Source organism: Rhinatrema bivittatum, chromosome 1 (genome assembly GCF_901001135.1).
Source record: "Rhinatrema bivittatum chromosome 1, aRhiBiv1.1, whole genome shotgun sequence".
Lineage (NCBI taxonomy): Eukaryota > Metazoa > Chordata > Amphibia > Gymnophiona > Rhinatrematidae > Rhinatrema > Rhinatrema bivittatum.
In genome coordinates, this window is record NC_042615.1 from 48,813,783 (window position 1) to 48,832,588 (window position 18,806).

The following is an 18,806-nucleotide window of genomic DNA, read 5'->3' on the forward strand; positions in this document are numbered from 1 at the left end:
TATTCATTCTTACACCGCTCCCTTCCCACTTCCCAGGCATGCACACATTCATTCTCACACACACATACACACAGACCCCCAAGCAGGCACCAATTCATTCTCACACACACATACACCACACACAGGCAGGCATCTATTCTCACACAGACAGACCCCAGAAAGACACCCATTCGTTCTCATACACAGATAAAGCCTCAGGCAGGCACCCATGCATTCACACATATACACCCCCAGGCAGACTCCTATTCATACACTTGCACAAACTGAAGGCAAACCCCCCTCTCTTTCTTTTGCCAGCAACCTCAAAGCCTCTCTCATTCCTCTGCTACTGCTGTCGCTGCTGCCATGTGGATATTTAGGGAGGTGCTGATTGCTGCTACTGGACCCCTCCAGAAATCTTCTAGAAACATGTCAGTGACCCCAGGTAGGATTACAACTGTAAACTTTTTATTTTGGAGCAAAACGTTTGACTGGACATTGGGGTTTTTTTCCTGTGTGGATTATCCTTGGCCCAGTACTGGCCTTGCAGGTTATTCTGCCCCCAGATCCCGCCCCTAGAGAGTCGATGCTCCACTTGGGAGAGTGACCCTAATGCTCCCAAGACTGGGAAGGTGACCCTGAATGGTAAAGGGGTTATATTGATAAGATGCAATAGTGCAGTAGTACAGCTGTGTACTCCGCTTTTAATATGGTATTTTTAAGTAATTTTGTGACTTTGTACAGTCTTTCAGAAAGTTAAATTCAATTGAAATAGATTCTTTAATTTCTTGATGCCTCCCTCCCATTGGATCTAGGGAAAGTTGGATACTTCCCTACCAATAAAGTGGAAGTATCGAAGATCTAGTTTTAATACATTTTCTGGCTACTTTAAAGGGAACTGCATGAACCCATAAACATGCTATCAGTGCGAGAACAGAGATATGCTGTGATTTTATATCGTGTGTGCAAGTAAACACATATCATTTAAAATCTCCATGATGCATGTATGTGTGCGCATAATCATAAGAGGCAACTCAAGTAAATGTCCTGCACGCATTTCCACTAAGGCTTTAGCGACATTTACGCACATATGGAGGCGGATTTTAAATCATGCTCACGAAAGACCAGTTTTTCCAATTAGTCCACCAGTTTGTCCAGCTGATATTGAGGTCTACTAGACTCTTCTTGTTCTTCATCATGTAAGCCCCCTCTTGACCCTGATCCTTCATGCTGTGCTGCAAGCCCTAAAACCCAAGATCTCTAGCCTTGCTCCTCATCCGGACTTGCAGCAAAGTTACGTGGATAACACATGGATGCGCCTCATGGTCAGCTTTTTTAAAATTCTGAGTTTCATGCGTAAGTCTTAGCCCCGCTCCAGAATGCCCATGTCCCATCCCTTTTCCACTCCTTATTCTTGATGCATGCATGGGTATGGACACGTGTACTTTGCGGATTCTTAAAATTTGAGTTGCTCGCGCTTGGCCCACATACGTGACCATGTGGCTGTTTTTGTACAAGCAATGTTTTTAAAACCTGCCTCTGTCTCTTTTGTCTCCTACCTTCTCATTGTAGTATCAAGGGTGATACCTGTTATTCTTCTTTTCCCAATCTTCAGTAGGTGTTCGTGGGCCATTTTGGTGGACCATCTCTGCTCCTCTCTTTCCTCTTTTTTTCTTCCTATCAGGATGATTGGAAGTCATCCTCTCCTTGGATCTTGATGATCTCAGGTTGCTCTTGCAGGAAGTGGCCCTCAACCATTGAATTTAAAGAACAAAATTAAATAAGCTTAAATGAGTCCCAAGTTTTTGAATACTCCAAACTTAAATAAATCAATTCAAGAAGATAAAGAGGATTGAGAGGGTGGAAATAAACTCCCATCAAATCAAATACTCTATGAGACAGAAGTTAATTATAGAAAATTAGAGAACAATCAAAAGGGGAATCCACGTGGTAAAATGGTGCCAAAGCATCAGAAGCCAGAGGGACCTACCACTCACCAGCTTCCACATGGAGGAGTTGCATATTCACTTCATGATCCCTAGGTCTATCCTCACCACCAATAGCATATTCTTCTAACTTTGTTCTAGTAGGGGACTAACAGAAGTCCTACATAATCTTTTCATCACCCTTCCCAATGGAGAGTGATACATTACCTCAACTCACTGGCACTACACTGATATCACATAAAGGGCAGAGTACATTGAGATCCCAGACATACTGAGCACACTTAGACCAGCTGATGCCATGGATAAATTGTTTGTAAGGGGCAAAATATGGGACTCTGTCATACCAGCATGAAGGGGGATACTGTGTGGGACTTGGTAGACTTCAGCAATCTTTTCAAAACAGTGGCAGGGAGAATATCCACTTGGGGAACAGGTAGCCTTGTAAAATTACTTTAAAACCCATGACAAGCAGAGGAGATTTTGCGGGGGGGGCTCTCAGCCCCCACACAAACTTTGTAATATTGGAAGTAAGGCATAGAAATCTGGCAAATCATATTTAGACCTGCTCTGCAGCATCTAGATTTGATTAGGTGGCTAGCGTTGAAAATTAGTGCTAGCCATTTAACTTCTACCCCACCCTAATCCCACATCTAGGCCTGCCTAGAATTTTGATTGGCTGAATTTAGCTACCTAGTGAAAAGTAGGTAGCAAACTTTAGCCAGAGAGTTCAATTTTCAAAGGCTTTGTTTGCCATACAGTAAAAATCGACTCATCCCAGGATGCATTTGGGAGCCTTTGGAGGATTCCAGGTGGGGGTGGAAGATGGTGGCATTATTTTCAAGGTAGGAGTAAGGGGTGAGAATAGTCCCTCTTATCCTGGTAATTTTTACAGTGATTGGTGGGGGCGAGCACAGACAGTGGTGGCCACCTTTATCTTTGAAACCTGATTGGGAGGGGGGGGGGGGGGAATCAGAATTTAGCCATGGCTCAGCCATTTCTTTATTTTTTTTATCTCGCCCAGCTATAAGCTTAATAAAGATGATTAGTTTTAAAGTCGATCAGGTAAATGTACCTACATAACTTTAGACTTGCTCTGCATCATGACCAGACTTACCCAGATGAGTGTATCTGTGAATATATGAATATCTGCTGCCCAACTAAATTTAAGCCAAAGCTCTCAAACATCTCCCTAGCGCCTCTTTTTTGACTAGGCTAAGACTTACCCATTTGGAGGAATGGGAAGTTAAAAATTCCACATTTGTAAGTCTCAAAACCCTGATTTACTAACCATTGTTCCCTTAGATTACAGAATAGGGGAAAGGCCGTAGTGAATTAGGCCCTTAAACAGACAAACCTGCTGAAGATTGACCTCGAAAGATTTACTTACATGTTGTGTTTATGGGGGGAAGTGCTTAGTACATAGGATTCCTGATCCTTATTCCTCATCCCAGTGTAAATATTTGAGCCTTAAAGTTAATGGCAACTAGCTGAGAATAGAAACACTCAACAAACATTCAAGAAATCCCTACAATCATTTATTTTAATAATAGTCTTGAAAACATTCTCAGCTTTTGAAAGCAAAGACAGGGCACAAATTTGAATATCTCAGGCAAACCAAAAATAAAGTCGACATGTTCCAATGACTTGATTGAGACACAGGAACAATAATTATAAAGGACTTGTTTATTTTATCATATTTTACAGAAGCAAAGAAAGAATTCAATAATAATAAGTAACTTTCATCAAAATGTGAAAAAAAAAGCACATTGTAAATTTCTTTATACATGTATTTATCACTAAGAGAAAGATACCAGGCATTGAATTAACTTAAGCATATAAGAATTGTCTTGTTCTTGAGTTTTCAAGAACATTTTGCCTTCTTCACATGTGCATTAGTTAGGCCACTGGTAAATCTTCACACAATAAGCATCCGTGAGAAGAGCAGCGATGGATGTAGAGAGTTTTGGTCACCTCAGTGGCATCAGGAGTCCTCCTTGATCAGTTTAATGTTGTGCCAAAGAGAGAGTCAATACAGTGGCACCACCAGATTCTTGTGGTTGAAGGCAATTTTCTGAGTGAACAGATAGCCGTTCCATTGTAAAAATCAGTACATGCTTATGAAACTAAACTTAAATGATTGTGTGTAGTCAAATGTGTAAAACGTATCTAGATATGAAAAATGTAAACATATAACTACAAAAATAGCACAAACAAAGTATTCCAGATCCATTTTAAACAATACACTTCATCTCATCCAAAAAGTAATTCACCTTCAAAAGATTAGGTATTAGTCAGATGTGGGCAAATGGAACATGTAGGTATTAAGGAATTTTCAAAGACACGAGCTGAGTGTCCAGGTAGAGTTGCAGAGCTCAAATGTAGATGTCAAACAAAATGTTGACGATTTAGAGGGGGTGACCTAACAATTGGAGGCACAGAGTTAATTTACTTTGAATATACAAATCATCAGTACATTACTGCTCCAGGCATGAAGGGGTTTAACCAGAAGACCCACTCAATCATTTACTCTGATTTTGGTATTTTAGAATCTGTCCTGTCTTTTGTATGTACAAAGTAACTTGTCTAAAATCCCAAATATGAGCTTCCGTGATAAAGGAGGAGTCTAAGTTTACTCCTAAAAGTCTAACTTAGGTTTTGGAAAAACACCAAACTTTGTCAGTGGCAGCTTACAAATTGGGGGGTTGGTCCAGACTTCACTTCTTTTGAACAAGCAGCCCTGGCAGTGGTCATGGCGTTTTAAGTGTTACAAAAGCATGCAGAAGCAAAGACAATTTACCAATAGACTAAATGATGGCAGAAAAGAAGCATTTGGTACACCTAGTCTGCCCGGGTGCTCCCTGACTATGCTGCTATAGCAAATGTTCTTCAGTTGTCAGCTCTACAGGCTTGATAGGCTACACTTTTCTCATTCTGATCATCACCCTTTCTTGTTTATACTCTTCCCATGCCACTAAACTGATTTCCTAGCTGTCAGCTGTACAAGCTAGATTGCTTGCAGGAGATCCCTCCTCATCCTATGCCTGTCAAAGGTTTCAGGAAGCTCTGTTCACAAGAATAGAAAAGGATAAGGAAGCAAAAACAGGAAAGAGTTAATAAGGTCATTGACAATGAAGCAAGCTAGCACAGACCAGAGAGAAGCATGTTGGTAAATAAACTAGGATTTTGGAAAGCAGGTAGCCTTGGGAGGTTCCCTGGAGTGTAGGGCTGAGATGCAGGTGGGCCAGGACTCCATAGCATGTGAATCCAGGTGGTTCAGATCATTGGAGAACTAAATAACAGTTCAAATCAAAGCAATAAGGTCAGAAGCAAAGAGGAAAGTTGATGGGAGGATGCTGCCGCTGCTGGAGTTGGTCTGGAGGTGCAGTAGGAAACCCATTAATAGAAAGCACCTGACTGTAATCTGCTTTGAAGGGGTGAAAAGCAGAATTTGAAATAATAAAGTAAGTAAGTAATATAAAAGTGACTGCCTAGAAAGGAACCAGGGTCCCCAAATGTACCAGAAGATACCATTTGGCTATAGTAAATGGTCATGCTGGTGCCATAAATAGGATTCATTGGGAGAGATTACCACCAGGTCAGACAGACTTGGAGAAACAAGCAACTACAGACATACTAAAGAGCTACTTCTTTTCAAATATCCAGCAGACCCAGAAACCATGCATTCAGAGGAAAAGCGAGCAAGAATCTTTGTAAAAATGTTTTTAAAATGTGGGATTAAATTGGAAACGTTATTTGGATATTAGCTAGGGCCCGGCCATCTATACATCTCTGATACACCCCGAAAAGGAGGTAGGCCAGCTAATATCCAGCAACAAGGCTCCAGTACTCTGATACTACAGATATTATCCTCTATAACTATCTGCCCTCAGATTTGAATCTTTTCTATTTTTTTGTTCATTTCTCACAGGGGAGGAGTGAAATTCTTTTAGGGGAGGAATGTTTTAAAAACATCCTTTGGCTTGATTTCAGGATTCTTCATGGACAAAACCAATTAAGACGAGATTTAAGTTTTGAGGGCCAATATCTCTTAATGCTCTAAAAGTTAGGGAAAGGAGTTGAAAATTAACACGTCTTTACTGGAAACCAATGTAGTTCCCCCAACAATAGTGCGGGCCTCTGTTTCTGTGATTTTCTATAGAACACCCTGGCTACTGAATTTTGGACCACTGGTGGCTTATAAATTGCTTTCTTTGGTAGAGGTTTAAAAAAGAGCTTTTCAATAACCAAGGTGTAAAATTGCCAAAGCATGCATTACTGTCTTGGAAATACGATGAATCAAAAATAGCAAAGCTGAAAAACAAGTCACAGCTTCAGAAAAGTTTAATTAGCAGTTACTGAAATATGAGCTTCCAGAGTATAGAAGGAATCTAAGGTTACTTCTAAATGTCTAACTTGGGTTTTGGAAAAAGCATCAGACTTTGTCAGTTATGGGCAGATCTTTACAATCTGGTTTAGTTGGGACTGCAATCCACCAAATCTCTTTTTTGCTACCATTAATCTTTAATTAAGTCCCTGCCATCCATTCTGAATAAGGTAACAGCCATAAGAATATATAAAGCTTTTGTGTGATCGGGGTATATATATTATGATCCAAACCAAAATTCTGAACAATGCAACAAACCGTGCATAAATAAATTAAGCAAAAAAAGGAGACCCTGAGGGACCCCACAAACCAAAAATCTTGGAGCTGAAGAGTGGTCACATATCCTAACATTCATCACACTCTCTATAGATAGGATGAAAGCCAATGTCTGGATGTTCCTTCTGTACCTAATATACCTTCTGTATATGAATCAGACTTTGCCATGAGTGAATTCACAAAGAGAGGATTCCCCTTCCAGTCCAAAGAACCCTGAGCTTTAGTGGATTCACAGACTTTTTATAAAGATCTAATCAGCTTATCATGACAACATCAACATAGGCAGAATATAAATTATTTAAATAAATAAGATGAAAAACAGATGATGGCCAGACAAATCTCTCTACATCTTAGCACTCCATATATGACAATCTAAACATTTTATCGCTGAACTGGCAGTTCAAAGGTCACATTCCTTAGTTTCTCTGCTTGTCTACTCCCACCCATCTTTTTTCAGGGATTCATATAATTCATCTTGGATAAAGTGTAAGGCCTACTATTATTTACTTCCACATTTTCTACCTTTTGTGCCTTACAAGCACAAACTTGTTTCAAACATGTCTGCGTGGGTAAGTGAGGATATTGTGGGAAAAGGGCCGTAGCTACAATCAGGAGGCCATCCAGAGGATGCCAAAGGTGGTCAGCCAGTCTCCACTAGGCTTTAACACATGTAACAACATCATAATGGACAGCACATCATCTGATGGGCAATATATTTCACATTAGGAAAAGTAGAGGGCAGCATTAGAGCATCTAAAAGGTCAGAAACATAAGAACCATTTTTAGTCTGAATACCTCTAGTTGTGAGGAACCCACGTTGTTTCCATAATTGTCCATAATCATGTTCAATACCAGAGGCATAGCAAGAATCAGTATAAATGTTATCAATTTTGTTCCTGCAGTCTCCATGGCTTAAATATACACAGATCTTTAACACACAGAAAACGCTTCTTCGGCATGGGAACTTTCAGAGAGAAAGACAATCAAAAATAATAGAGCTGAGGCTAACATTCCCGTGAAGAATCTGATACACACTAGAAAGGAAGTAGACCAGCTAATAACCAGGAGGAAGGCTCCAGTACAATGATACATCAGATATTATCCTCTCAATTGTTCCACAGACTTATGAGCCTCAGAGAGAGCAGGGATTTGGGAAAAGGGAAGAAAGTTATTTGCCTTGGTCCTCGTACCTAACACTCTGTTCTCTTTGACTTTTAAAACAAACCACAGCTCACAAAAGGAAAAGTGTAGGGGTTTTAAGAGATAAACAGGGTTCCACAAGACTCTTTTCTTTAAGACAAGTCACTGTGGAAAAGCCTTGTTGCAGCTAGCAGATGATTTAAGTCCCAAACCAGGTCAAAGATTATAATTTCTGAATTCATATCCCAATCATTAGGATAGTCTCAATTCATAAATAGTCTACAAGTTCTGGTTTACATCTGAGCAGAAATTTATGTATTATTATTATTAATTTTATTTAAATTTTTAATTACTACCTAAAGCAATTGTATTGTACTAATGGTTTACAAGTGAACATAGATCATCAAATCCATAAAACATGCATTCATAACATATTAACATAATCAAATAAAATAAAAATGTGAGCAAAAATCAAAACTCACACAAGAAAAGTATAAGATTTTTTAATGGATAAAGTGAACACACTCATTGGGTCAAGGGGTTGCATCAGCCTCCTTCTTTTCAAGACAATTCACTGTGGAAAGCATTGGTGCAGTTAGCCAATAATTTAAGTCCCAGAGCTGGTGAACAATTATAATTTCTCAATTCCTATCCCACTCTTCAGTTCAACTTCATTTTGTAACAGGTCCAAAAGTATTGGATGACTCCTGAACACAAATCTCAATTCACACAAAGAAAAGAGTTAGAGTTTATAGGGATAAAGCAAAGACACTTGGATCATGGAATTATACAAGACTGATTAAAGAAAAAAAAAGTCACTTTGGAAAAGGCTTGGTGCAGCTAACCAAAGGTTTAAGTCTAAGACCTGGTCCATGATTATAATTTTTTAATTCATATCCCACTACTAAGGATAATCTTAAATCTTACCAGGTCCAGCTACTCTGTACGAATCCAGATCACAAATCTTAACTCATACAATGAAAAGTGAAAGGGGTTTTAAGGAAAAAGTATAAACACACATTGGGTCACACAATAAGACATAAAATGATAAAAAATAAAGACCAAAGGTGTTCCAGTCACCCAGGCTCCTCCCTAACATGAAAATTCATCATAGAAATGCCTTGGTGCCTTTAGCCAAGGCCCAGATTGGGTCAATGGTTATAATTTCCTCTTTCCTATCTCACTCTTCAGGTTAAGCCCATTTCATACCAGATCCAGAATTCCTCAATGAGACCTGAGCAGAAATCTCTTATTTATTTATTTATGTAATACTTTTTTATGCCGAAATTCATGATACAATCATATCATATCGGTTTACATGAAACAGGAGTATAATACAATAACCAACAGCGAAAGCAAAGAAAGCAAAAGTTACATTGAAACAGGGAAATGGAACCAGGAGAGGAAGAATAAGAAGCCAGAAGTGGAGAGATAACTAGATAACTATAACAATAACAATAACGAAGTGATTACACCATGTGAGATCTCGTGAGCTGAATAGACCGACTTAGGATGTGATCTGTGGCATAACTTAATGTAAGCCACATTAATCTATGAAAAAGTGTAGGGGGATATTAGTGAAAATGCAAACAATTTCATTTGGTCACAGAGTTCCAGCAGGCTCCTGCTTTCCAGACCATTCATTGAGGAAAAGCAGATAGCCAGTGGTGTAGCTCCCAGACCTGGTCAATGATGATAATTTTTCAGTTCATATCCCACTCTGCTGTTCAGTTTCCACGTCAGAAGCTCTGGATGAGTTCTGAGCAAAAAGTTCAATTCACACAAGTAAAAGAGTAGGGTTTTTAGGGATAAAGCAAACACACTCAGGCCATGAGATTTTACAAGTCTGATTATTTTCATAAGAAATCACTGAAGATAGAACCAAGGCCCAGCTAGCCAAAGGTTTAAGTCCCAGACCTGGACAACAATTTTAAATTTTCTTCATTTATATCCCAATCCTGAATTCATTTTCAATTCATACCAGATCCAGATGTTCTGAATGAGTCTTGAGCACAAATTGCAACTTAATCAAGGAAAGCTGTAGGAGTTTTAAGAAGAAAGCAAACACACTTGTTGGGTAACATAGAAAATGATGTAAGATAAAAAAGCAAAGGTCCACCAAGAGTGCCCAGGCTTCTTGATATCAAGACAATTCAATGTGGAAAAGCCTTGCTGTGGTTAGCCAAAGGTTTAAGTCTAAGACCCAGACATAGACAATGATTATACTTTTCTCAATTCAATATTTGTTGCCCAGTGAATAGTTAAAAAATCTGGAAAGCCTTGTAAAAAATGTTGGAAGAGAAAAGCAGCAGCATAGGTAAGAGATCTGATAGTGCCTGAAGAGAATTTATAGCTTCAGTTAATCTCAGACTGTGAGGACTCCTCTGAATCCTCCTCTGATTCCAAAGACCCTGTGGATTGAACGGATGTTGCTGGAGGTGGTGGTGGTGGTAGTGGTGGTGATGGGAAACTCAGTTCCCTCAGGTAATGCCCCACCAGGTCAGCACTGGAGCATGGCAGTTAGAAATCAAGCCCTCTTGCCTATCACTCTTCTAGGATGCCAAGTGCTTGCTAAGCTGTGAAGAAAAATCTGAAAGGGCAGAGACATATTTTATTTTTATTTAAATTTCTTAAATTTTATTTTTATTTTTTTAAATTTCTTATATACCGGCATTCGCGATGGGAGTCGCATCATGCCGGTTTACAAATAACAAGGTGTGACAACAGAATAAATACTTAATAACTTAAAAACATTAACATGTGATAGAAGAATAAGGTAGCAGTTACAATAAAACAGGGATAAAATGCAACCTTGGAATGAAGAGAAGGCAAAAGAGAGATTAACACTGAGATAACAAAAGAATGACCAAGGTAAATAAAACCAAGGTAAATAAACCTGCCTCATTAAAAAAAAAAAGAGAGAACATTATTGAGTTGTCAAAGGTTGTTGATTACCCTGACGGGAGTTCTTAGTTGCTTGAGTTGAGAGTGGGTTCAGTTGGTATTGAGAAGAGCTGTTCCAGATGAACTGCAGCCAGGTACCACAGTGAAGGAAAGAACCCAGATTACAGGGAAAACCTCTGCGAGGAACTGCCAAAGACTGCAAGTGGAGAAAGGCAGCTAGCCATAGGAGACACCAGAGTCAAACCCAAAGGAGCTTCTAGGAGATGCCAGAGGGCTACTCTGTCTCAGCAAGACTGTGAGAGACCAGGATATTATTGCTGCATGTAAGAGGGAGAGGAGATATGATTGCTGAATATGAGGCTGTTTAAGAGAGGAGGATGTTATTTTTAAGCATAAAAGAGGGGAGATATGATTGTTTTGTGAGACAGAGGTGGGTATACCTGCAGAGTGAGCATGAGGGATATAAGAATGTTGAGTGACTGTAAGAGAGGAAAAAATTATTACTTAGTGTGAGAACATGGGGGATATAATTACTGAGTTTTGATTGCTGTGAATCAGTTTGAGGAAAGAAGGGTCTCACTTGCTTGTGAACAATATATTGTGGCTGAGATGGAAGAGGGGGGCGACAAGAGAGAAAGAGGGGGAGGGAGGAAAAGGGTGAAGATAGGGAAGCAAAGGAAAGCAAAATATGAGGAAAAAATCAACCCCCATTCAATGAACACAGAGCAAAATATGAAAAGAAATAATCTCAGAAAATAAAGCAATGAAAAGAATAAGAAAAGCCATAATCCCAAAACAGGAAAGAAAAAAATGAGTAAATTAAAATGAAATACATATTTCCCCAGCCCCTAAAATATTTGGCTAGTGCCTACCTTTTCTATATAAGTCACATTCCAGCTCATAACCATATACTGATGCCACCGCCCTTTCCAAGTTTGGCTTTCAGGAGCCAGATCTGCTCAGTTTCTCTGCCACTCTTCTCATATCCCCTGGGGGTTGTGGTATCACTTTATAATATTACACAGCAGGAGGGGCAGTTTAGGAATATGCATGGGTGCAGGGAATGTCACTGTTGCGACTGGTCGTATGGTGAAGTTCCCCCCCCAAATGATCCACATTATAAAGTATAAATGAGGCCTGCCAGATGCAGTAATGCCTGTTTTTTCTACTGAAATTGCCTTTTATGCTTTGAAGCAATCCCTCTAAGGCTGAAATAGGTGGATCTCATGAAGGATTGTGTAGAGAAGCTTTTTCTTACAACTTTGAACAATAAGTTGTTGTTTTATGAATATTTGTAAAGATATTTCAAGAAATGGAAGGTTTCAAGGCCGTATGATTTTGGTGAATTATTTAGCTGTGTATCTGCTTAGACATTCAGTTCAGATCTTTGAAAATTCCACAGATATCTCCCTGATCCCTTAGAGCATCTGTTTCTGTTTTACACATCTGGTTAACACACAAATACTTCAAAATGTATGCATGAGGCCAGGAATATGCCTTAAATTGATGTTTCATGTGTGTGTGTGTGTGTGTGTGTGTGTTTGTAGTCTTCTTTCATATATAAATATATATATTCATATTTTAAATTATTCTAGTATTTTTCAAATATTTTCAACATGGATTTTTGGTGGGCTAAGGTGAGATGACAGTATATTCACTCTGTAAAAAACAAGGAAAAAAACACCTGGTTAATAGTAAATAACCTAAGTCAAATTAACGATGAGACAATAAAGAGGATCATATTTTTTTGTTGGGCGGTGGCCATTTCTTCTTGCTGCTATGGGCGACCAGCTCAAGTGGCACTGATCTCTGTTAGTCTGTGATACCAGGAGTTTTCATTTGCAGCTGCCTGGAATTTTCCCCTGTCATATATGTGTTAACTCATGTAGCCTGGTCACTGCTTGATAATCCTCAGCCAGAGTCATGCAGCAAGTCTCCCTTCAGAACTTAAATCCAAACACTAGGGGGCAGATTTTCAAAGGCTATGCGCATAACATACGTAACCTGAGAAAATCTGTCCCTGTGCGCGCCGAGCCTATTTTGCATAGGCTCATTGGCGTGCGCAAGCCCCGGGACGTGCATAAGGGGCAGACTGGGGCGGGGTTGGGGGCGGGGCCACGGGGCAGGGCAGGGGCGTGGCGGTGGTGCGGGAGCGGGGCCGAGTGCAACAAAGTTAGGAAGGGTTTAGATAGGGCTGGGGGTGGGTTAGATAGGGGAAGGGAGGAGGAGGTGGGGGGAGCGGAAGGAAAGTTCCCTACGAGGCCGCTCCAATTTCGAGGAAATCCATCGGGGCTCCCCTAGGGCTCGGCGCGCGCAAGGGGGTGCACACACGCATGTTATAAAATCGGGCGTAGATTTGTTCACGCCGGGTTGCGCAAACAAATCTACGCCCGCGCGTATTTTTTTAAGATCTGGCCCTAGGTGTCACTATTATACAGTAATGGGCACTTGTTACTCTCTCCTCCCCTCCTTCCTCCCGGAAGTGATAAAGATAACACGTTCTGACATGTCTGACCCTATAAAACCCATGGGTTCCCTCGGGGACTCCTCTCCAATGGGAGACAGGAACTGTGGGACCCAAGAGAAGAAGGAAGGATTTAATTTTTTCATGTAATATGTCTACAGATCAGTGATGGCAATAATATAGACAGACCCATAAGTGCAAACCTGTGGCAAAGCTTCCTCTTGCCCAAACACGTTCCTCCATGGCTCATTTAGTCAATGAAATCAGCAATCTGTAGCAATGCCAGTGGTGATGGTAAAAAAAAAAAAAAGGTGACAATAACAGTCTAGCTCAGACCATCCAGAACCTGCTCTGGAGACCCCACGCTCAGCTTTTTAGGATATCCATAATGAATATGCTTGAGATAAATCTGCATGCATTTGAGGCCCAACATATTCAAATTTATCTCATGTATATTCCCTGTAGATCGCCTGAAAACCTGACTGGCTGTGGGGTCTCCAGAACAGATTTATGAAGCCCCAGTCTAGCTATCGTTCCCACAGGAGGTGAAGGCATGTCAGGTATTGGTTAGGGCATAGGCAACCAATAACTCAATGGTAAATAATAAGCAAAGAACCATACCTACAGCTGTAGCCGGAAGGAGTGGAGTCGCTTCCAAGCTAATGTCGGTCTGAGATAAGCCCACAGATGAACACAAGGTATAGGAAAAGATCTGAGCAGGCAAATATGTAGGAACAACAGGAACAGGAATCTATCGAAGATGACTGGTGAGCAGAAAAAGCAGTGGGAACAGGCCACAGATGATTATCATGAAAAAGAATCATGAAGTCTCATGTACTAACAGGGAGCCAGGGTTTGGGGGAGTTTAAATGTTGCGGTCAGTCAGAACTGGCCCCTGCAGGATCAATGAGCTTACAGCTGGGAGGTCACAGAGAGGAAATATGAACTTGCTGGGAGAAGCTGGGGAACACTTGAAGCTCTGACCCAGTAATAAAGCTCCGTGCTGATCCAGAGGTTGTTAGTTCAAGATCTTCTGGGCTTGTGAGTAGCCCTTCTTCCTCTTGACAGGCAATTCCTGGGGCCACTGAAGCCAGCTTCAAGGAGTGCATGTGGTGGAAGCTCTTGATTAGTTTGGAGGTCCATACATTTTGGGCTAATTCCCAAATGCATTCCTTTGGGCCAAATCCTTCCCAAGTCTTGAAGATGGTCTTACATTCCCTTGGAGTCTAAAATTTGTTTTACCACAAATTCCTTCTGTTCGTGTATCTTCAGCAATGTCAGAGAGAGTGCCAGGTGACCTGGGAATAGATTTGTGTGATAAGATTTTAGCAATGCTACATGAAAAAATAGGTCCAGTTCTCATGATGAGACAGAAAATTTCAACAGGACGCCATGCTTGACTGAAGGATTTCCATTAACTTCATGGATGCCCAGTATGCTCAACAGTACAGAGCCCTGTAAGACATAAAAAGTCTCCAGTTCCAGTGAAGTCAAATAACATTATCCCTGTGTCTTCAGGGTACTAGTTGCAGAAACAGATTTCCTTATAATGAATACGATTCTAGGTCGTGAAGAAATAATTCAGTTTGACCAGATGAATGCTCCACATTAACTTATCATCAGGAACAGAAGATCAGAGCAGGCAGATGAGCAGGAGTGGGGAATGGTTAAGTCACCACATCAGCTGAGATGTAGCCACTGGTCTTGCTGGAGGTGGAGGTGATGGTGCACCCAGCAGCACTGGTAGAAAGAGTAAGGCTTACGACAGCTTCCGGTGACCTCTGAGGCTACGGTGCCATAAGCAGCAGGTAGACAGGCTGAGGATGTGGCAGCAGCAGGCTCCCCCTAAGCTGAGAATCGGCCATTTTCATTCTAGAAGAAAGGATTTATTTTTGTTATTATGAAAATCGATATGATGTGTACTTTAATGTCGGTATAGAAAAGCTGTTAAATAAATAAATAAATAAATAAAATAAATAAATAATACATTTCCTTTAGCAGAGACTCAAACTGTCAATGAAAATACATTTCTTCCCTTTGTATATTTCTTGTTTGTTCTTTTGATTTTGGGAAGGACCATTTTCAAGGGAATGTGCCTGAGTAACTAAACAGCACCCCAGGTGAATTCTCCAGGCAGATAAAACCATGTGTGCTGTTTCACAGTCTGTGAATTTTCACTGCAGGAAATAAGGGGCAGGGAAGGCAGAGCACATGTGGGAATTAAATTTTGAAATCCCCGTGCATAATTTACTGTGCACTAAAGATGATGCAAAGTCTGCACTTCTGCTGACTCCAGACTTTTAGAGGAAACCTCCACAGGGCATCTTCCTTTGAGAATCAGCCTGCATCGGTCTCCCACAGACACGAGGGCTGACGCAGGGTTTCAACTCTGCCCCTTTTTGTACCAGCTTTGTCACTATTAACAACTGATACCAGGATTGTTAGCATAGTGAAGGAAAGACACAAACCCTCAGCCAACCCCATCCAATCATGTTGTCCGAATAAAGGAGGGAGACAGCAAGCAAGGTGAACACAGGGAGGTCAATGTCTGAAAGTAACAGTAATGCTCAGAGTTATTCTACAGCTTCAGCTGTTTTGCATCCATTCCAAACTCCCAGCTATCCCTATAGTGCTGACATCTCTCTCCAATCCAGCCTCTTTGGTAAAGGATTTTCCCTATTCAGCTCCTCTCTGTTCTTGGGATTATGACTGCCATATTATTTCAGGAGACGATCCAAAGCCAGACAGTTCAGAAAATGGCCTGGGTCCGCCTGCCGATGGTAGGAACCTGCAGGGCTCCTCCCTGCAGGTAGAGTCAATCCTGCTTTGACCAAGACTCCACAGACTAAAAAGTGTGCGAGATGAAAAGTATGAACATATTGTGTTACTTGCATTTTAATTAAGCACTCTTTTCTAATGCTTGACCTTAAGGTCTACAATCTAAACATCAAAGCTGATACACAATGTGGCATGTTTTAATATTAATGCGCATATTGAAACGGACGTATTTATGCCATTGTGTATAAACATATGTAAAAAGTTGTATGGATCCCTTCATGGTTATATGATAGCCTCGAGTGGGCCATGGCTCACTGACTTAGGGCTCAGCCTCACACAATATTTGCTGCCAACACTGCCTGTGTGTGGGAGCCTGAGAGTCAGGGCACAGCAGACAGAGCGTATTAGTAAAAAGTACCTGGCATGGCTCGGGTTGTCTTGTTTCACAACTGATATAAATCTTCAAACCAGAGGGGTCCTGGCTGGATCTTGCTATGGTTCTGGGACAGAGTTGGTCTAGCTCCTGCTCTAGGTGATCCCGGGAGGCTGTTCTTGCTCTGACACAGTGCAGCTGCCTTTGACTCGCGTGCTCAGCTTGACCACACATCACTTTCATCTTCTGCCTGTGCACCTGTGATTTCAGACGAGGTCCCTGGAAGAAAGGCGTGGGATTCCTGAACATCGCACAGTATTTATGGACCATACAGACTGGTCCCTTTCTTGGCTATTTTTAAGGATGGTTTGTAAATATGGATGGATCAAAATGCGTGGCTACCGGTTACCAGGGCCAGCAGCTAATTGGTTTGGATTAATTCCAAACCTTTTACACGCTTTGGGGTGTCCCATCGCTCTCTTTGCTCTCTGCAACACCTCAGTGTCAGGGGCAGCAGAGAAATGAATCGCCGTGGTGAGAGGAAGAGACAATGTATCTGCCAGGGTTCCATAATGGCACATTATGACATCACAGGCTCACACTCTGGTTAGGCTGCGTAGGTATTCACTGTAGGCTGCAGTCCTATTATTAGACCAACCATACAATGTATCCAGTGGCGGATTTTGTACATGAGCTTTGGAGGTCACAACATGCACCCTTCAGATTCTTCCAACACAGAAGGAAAAATGTCTTTAGCTCATAAGATACTGAAAAACCCTATTAACTGATCATTTATTTGCTTGTGCAAATGATGTATTGGTTCACTTTCCATTGCTCTGCATACATGGCTGCGGGCCTGGATTTGTCAATAGGCACGCTAGGCCTGTGCGCAGGGCAGCAGAAGTCGGGGGGGGAAACAGGCTGGCTGTGCCAAATGTCATTCAACAGAGACCAGCCCTTTCCTGATCCAGTTCCTCCCCTTCACGCAGCATGCAGGGAACAGGAAAGCCTGCAGCAGACCGAGAACAGAGGGATCATTTTGGGGAGATCAGGAGGGGCTGAATAGAGATCATTAGAGAGTGGAGGCTGGGGATATATATCTGTGTATGAAAGAAGGGGAACAAGGTTAGGGGAGAGTGTTCATGTGTGAAGGGATTGGTACCAAGTGTTTTTATGTCATTATTGGATGGGATGTTAGAGAGAGGGATAGGAGCATAGCATGGTAAGGACACCTCCCTCCTCTCCTCCCCACCATATGCAATTCAAATCCTCCCTCCCTTGACCTCGGATTCTGTTCCCATTTCTTGCTACCTTTCCCCAGATTCTGGAACTCACTCCCTAACCTTTCCTATTCCCTCCTCCCCTTCCTCATCTCTCATCCTCCCTGTCCTTAATCCTTGTCTGCCTTTCACCTCACTCCATTCCTGATCCTCCTCCATTCTTCTCCCCATCTCTGTCTCCTCATTGTATGGATACATGAGATCACTTGTCTTCACCAATAAAATAAAGTAATAATAATAATTATAGTGAAAAGTTACTTTATTTTTATAAGGTAATATAAAAGATGGAAATGTTTGACAATTTGCTTCAGAATGTTTAAGTTTTGCAATAGGATTCTCCCCTGAGTTGCCACAGGACACTAGGAGACTGTGCCTTAGACCTTCTGCTTCCTGTTGTCCAACCTTGGGGGGGGGGGGGGGAGTGGGGGTGACAATGCCAAAATCCCAAATCCGTCACTGCATGCTTGTAGTATCTTTTCAAAGAAGAAAATCCATAGATTTGCAGAAATATTAGAAAAGGGCCCTCTGGCAGCTGATGACTGCCACATGGGACCCTGTGAACATGCTGGCTGGGGAATAAGCTGGACTGCTACAGATCCCAACACAGCAAATACACACTAGCAGAATCTCTCATTTCAGTCACAAATGCTGAGCACAGACAGACCCTCCTCACCCAATACAGAATGAGGAGACCACAGGCTAGAATTAGACAGATGCAGACACAAAATGACTGGAAACCCCAGTCACCAGATGCTATATGCAATGCAACACTGGAGAAGCAGAAAACAGAAATGTATTTCCTACAGTGCTGTGCAATGCATAATAATAAGGGCCTAATATACAAAGATATTTGATTATTGAAGTTATCCTGATATAATTTATCTGGATAACTTAGAAGGGATATTCAGCTGAATGGCTCTGCTGCTGAATATAACCAGATAATTTCTACTTAGCTGGATAAGTCCCTATTTATCTGGCTAAGTAGCGCTATATCGGCCTGAAAGTGTTGCAAGTTTTAATTTAAATGTTTTTTCCACCTTTTCAAGGTCCTGCTTTTTTACTCCCACCTATCCAAAGGCAGATTACAATATTATTAGCATTCAGGGACAGTAAATCCCTGCCCCAAAGAGCTTACAATCTAAGTTGCCACCTAAGTGTAACACTGGTGTCACCTCTATTCCTCTGCACCATCTCAGTTTTCCAGGCTAATGGAGGAATTGCATTTTTTGGGCCATCTTCTGGTTTCGGTCCCACTCTTAAAGGGGATGGGTTTTAACCCTGG